The 5,000-nt window shown below is 45.3% G+C and overlaps 1 protein-coding gene across 2 annotated transcripts in view; it reads right to left on the reverse strand.

The window, feature by feature from the left end:
- sema3b (sema domain, immunoglobulin domain (Ig), short basic domain, secreted, (semaphorin) 3B) overlaps positions 1–5,000 on the reverse strand; it is a 78,621-nt gene that overhangs the window by 72,379 nt on the left and 1,242 nt on the right. The window lies entirely within an intron of this gene.

A 5,000-nucleotide genomic window follows, 5' to 3' on the forward strand; every position in this document is an offset into this window, starting at 1 on the left:
GAGTGAGAAGAAAAAGGGACGAGAGGAGAGGGAAGGGTAGAGGAGAGACACCACAAGCTGGAAATTTAATTTAAGAGGGGCATGTCGAGTTTCCAACACAAGCGCGGAGTGAGGCCTCGTCCATGTGCCAAAAGAAATCTGAACTCTCCAAGTTGAATAATTTATACTTGACTTTCTGTCATTGCTACTTCCTTTTGTGCGGCTGTTTCCCCCCCCCCCCCCCCCCCCAAGGGGAGGAGAACACCAGAGTGGCTTTCTTCTTCTCTGTAAATGTGAATAAATTAGACCTCGAAGCTCTTGATCCATTCTCCTTATATTTTGGAAGAAAAAGAGACATAGGTTTTGACATTAAATAGCATTCAAATGTCGGTTAATAGTAATTGGAGCGAGTGTCAGCGTTTTGCAGTTCCAGTCAGTGATCATTTCAAATGACCAGCGTTAGCGTGACACATGGGTGTTGAGAAGGATTGCCAAACGAGAGGCGAGCCCCTCATGTTCTGCCCCTGCTCCCCCATCCCCACCCCTCCACCGTCGTTGTCTGATCGTTAGAGCGATGACCTTCAGGTCACACCACTGAGTTTCCTCCTTAAACCTCCAGCCTCCATCCTACAACCACCATGACGGCAAAGGATCGATGGCACCTTTCCCAAATCTATTCTCTTGTTCAGGCTGAGCTGTTATCGGAGACTGGTATCTCGTAATATTTAAACTCATGGCATTTAGCAGACGCTTTTATCCAAAGCGACTTACAATAAGAGCATTTGTCTGAAGGAAGAGAAACAGCAATATATCGCTGTCGGTACAGTAAAGATAGTCATAGAAACAAGTATTAAGCATTTAAAATTGCTAGATTAACCCATTCCCCAAAGACAACAAATTAGCTAGGATAAGACACTACACAATGCTAATTACTTTTTTGCCAGGATGTACAACATGCAATACGTGTGTATGTCCTCATATGCAGTCACCTCCACCCCCCACACATACATTAGCCGTCTTCAACCCTATCTTCAACATCTGTGCTATTAGTTGAACTACGATTTCTAGTCATTATGTATAATGAGGGTTCTTTGACAGATTCTATTGACTCCTTGCCCCCATTACCGTTCAGTATCTTAAATCTCTGTTTTTCCAGATAAAACATCTGACCAAGCACTTCTCCTCACTGACATTCGCTAGCGTCTTTGCACTTGGATGATTACCTAACGATACCAAGAAAGGGGAACACATCCATCAGCGGGACATTAATACTTAATCATATTATTTCATTCTGGATGTAATCCCATTCAAAGAAGTTGCAATCTGGTTTTCCGCCATTTCTAAGAGTTTCCATGAAAAAGTAGACACTCAATCATTTGCTGACAATTGCCTCTTTTGCAAGCTAACAATTAAGTATTCAATCACTTGGAGGACTTCGGTACATCCAGGTTTCAGACATTGCCAAGGGCTACGTTTTGCAGGTATCACAGTCCAATATCTTGCATCTTTCACTGGAACATTCCTCATAGCCCTCAGAGGTAGTATCCACTGGCCAATTATCTGTTTAGAATATCAACACAAATGATTCATCCTTTTCTACTCCTGGACTCAATCTCACTTTCACATAAAGGGAAGCACAGGGGTCTGTCATCTTTTAATGAAAAGTTAAAGACGGAGAAGTTCTAACTGTATGACTTGAGCTAACATAAAGACAAGGTCTTGTGTCCAGCTGTACGTTGATACCTCTCCAACTCCTTTGTTCAGATCAAGATCACCAAGGTTGAACTCTGCTTTTGATTCTTGTCTGCCTTTTGGACACACCTCGCCATTCCTTGGTCAACGTGGGCCCACAGACTGGGGTCTGAACGGACACTCGTTGAACAAAGAGCCGGCTATCAGGCGTCCACATCATTCCCCTTTGGTTTGGACGACGTGACGAATGGGAGAGGAGGATAAACCCTGTGACCTCTGGTCCGTTTAAGTATCATTATTTAGATTCACAACATTTATCAGATGGTAGCCTGACAACCACCATCACGAAAAGCCATCTTCCCTCTATCTGTAACTCAACAGAGTTCAACTTTGCTCTTCCAGGAACGGAGACACCCTCTGTAGAATACACTCAAAAGTTGTGATTTATAACTGAAAAATCCAAGCATGGTCTTATACAATCTTCAATGAGTTCAAATCGGAAAGGTGAGAAACCCTTGATGACTGAAAAGGAAAAAGTACAGCCCTGGCATGTTATTCTGAAGAGGTAACATGACCACTAAGTTGCAAATGCAACACAAAGACCAAAGGAACCGGCATGGTAGGACACAAGTGCAGAATGAGTGTAGGTCTATTTTAACAAGACCAGACACGCACTCGCCTACAAAGAGCTTTATCAGTAACATGTACTCATGTACCTGCAGTATTTCTTAGTTTGAGGTACACGTTAAGTGATGAGTGGTTGTTAAGGGGCAGAGAAACAGTTAGCTCTTAGCCACAAACCTCCATAGGTGTGTGACAGAAGTAGGTTGTGTTGAAGTATGGAATTGGCTCTCTTTAAATAGTGGACCAATAGTAGCCAATTAGCTCAGATATATACTTGAGCCGAAAAGCTAAATAACAACGAAAAGCAACAACTGGTTAATGTTTTATGCTGACAGACTTTTTGTCTTAGAGTGAATGACAGAAAAAGCCTCATTGCTTTCAGTTCCCGCTGGGTATGTGGGTAAAAGTCAATATTTCAGGAGTGCCGAGACTCTCATTAAATATTTCAAAAGAATACTGACATTGTGTCTTTCTCTCTCTCGCAGTCTCCCTCTCTTGCAGTCTCTTGCAGTCTCTCGCTCTCCCTATCCCTCTCCCTCTCCCTCTCCCTCTCCCTCTCCCTCTCCCTCTCCCTCTCTCTCTCTCTCTGACATTCCAGTGCAGGCCGGAGCACACATAGACACAGAGTCTCAACCCACCGCCAATATCACACACACACACACACACACACACACACACACACACGCATTCTCAGCACACTGCCAAAGTGTCTGTGAACCCCTGCTACTGGCCCTCTCTAGCATATTGCTGCAAAACACACAAACACACATGCACACACACACACACACACACACACACACACCGACACCCACACCCACACACACACACACACACACACACACACACACACACACACACACACACACAGCAGGTAGTGTTGAAAATAACATTTAAACAGATAAATGGAGGAAACAGATTCATAATCCAATGAAGCATGTGTTACTAACATTAACTATCCATTTAACTCCTTCCCCCGCTGAAAAACATTAAACACACACACGGCTGACCTGTTAACCTTAACAGTAATAGGCAGGCCCTGGTCTTTGCATCAGGTCCGATCCATGTTGCTTCCATTCACCCTTCTCAGCCCAGTAAAGTGAGGGCTGAATGGTTTAATATGGTTTTACTGTGAGGAAATGGTGAAGAGCTGTTGTTCAATGTGGGTGTGTGGATTTTAAGGTGCGGCTTTGTCCCGCAGTGATTAATGAACTATCTGCAATCATCCACCTGCTGCCAAGCTGCAGGTTGCCTGAATGTGCCGCAGTGATGCGTTTCTCTAACACCACATCATGCAGACCATCCATAGAACTGGCGTTTCACCTCATTTGTCTTAGGTACTTTTGGGTTAACTGTTATGGTTGAATGTTTACAATTTCAGTGGAGGATGAATCATGAGACGAATTCCAAAAAATCTAATCATCACAGCTGTTCTGATTTCCTTTTTTTAAATAATTGTGACGCATTAATTTTCCCCAAGCCAACAGTCAGACAGATCACTAATGCAAGAACACGGTTGTCAAATTCAAGCAGCTGACGCGCCTCACAACGGACGCTCGGGTTGTGTGTTTGTTGTGTCACTGATCAAACACAACATGGTGTCTGTCGTCCCTTGAAGGGGTCAACCCTGGGTGAACTGGGTTGGGTCTGAGGGGAGGCTCCCTCCTTGTAGCTGAGGGCGAAGCTACAGACACCAGCTGAAGGGAAGGTAGACATTAGCCAGTGAGTGTAGAGCCTTGGACTACAAGGGTGTAGTTCAGGGCGGTGACTGAGACTAACGTGTGGATAATGGAGGGCTTGGGGTCTGGGTTGAAAGGTGGGGTTTGGTGGAGGAAGCCGTACAAAGGCCTGAGATTACAGTGTTGAAAAGGCCAGATGACAGTTCAAAATGCACACCGCATCGCAGCTTTGGCAAAACGCGCGTGTGCATGCATGTCAAATGTGTCCCCCACACATACACACACACACACACACACACACACACACACACACACACACACTCGAATGCATACACACATGCACATAGAAAGCTGCACACACACACGCCGGTTAACGTGGCTGCCTGAAACCAGCAAAAACCAAAAGCACAGGATACTGTGCTTTTAAAAAGAGAGCCACAAAAGGAGAGGGACAAAAGAGAGAATCGATTGAGAGAGGAAAACAAAGAAAAGCTAAAATGGTTGAAGGGTGCACGGAGGAAAGACAGGGAGAGGGAGTGCGTTCAGAGGCTAATACCCCTTGTCTCTGTGCCAGGGGTTTAAGTGAATAAGTGGAGAAAGGGACAAAGATGGAGGCTGACCTGAAAGAGATGAAAGGACAGAAGCGTCAGAGAGAGCGGCCGTTGGGGTCGAGGGGAACGTCAGGCAGGACAGAGCCCGATGAAGCGCAGGTGAAGACACAAGCCTTTCACTCAAAACCCCTGGTCTTGCTCCCCCCCCCTCACCACCACCCACCACCACCTTGATGTTGCACACATTCCCCCGTGTCCATGGGGTATTCAGATGCGCTCTGTACATGTATGCGATGCCCCTCTTAATACCCAAACTAAATGTAAAAAACTGAAAGAAATCCCCGTCTCAAGCTAAAGATGGGAAGAGCTTTTGGTTCACAAAGGCAACTCTGCGAGTGTGGTAATTCCCTCTGAATAAGTAATTATCACGCTGAACCGTCAACACTCTCTGACTCCCTGTGTGTGTGTGTGTGTGTGT

Source organism: Gadus chalcogrammus, chromosome 1 (genome assembly GCF_026213295.1).
Source record: "Gadus chalcogrammus isolate NIFS_2021 chromosome 1, NIFS_Gcha_1.0, whole genome shotgun sequence".
NCBI lineage: Eukaryota > Metazoa > Chordata > Actinopteri > Gadiformes > Gadidae > Gadus > Gadus chalcogrammus.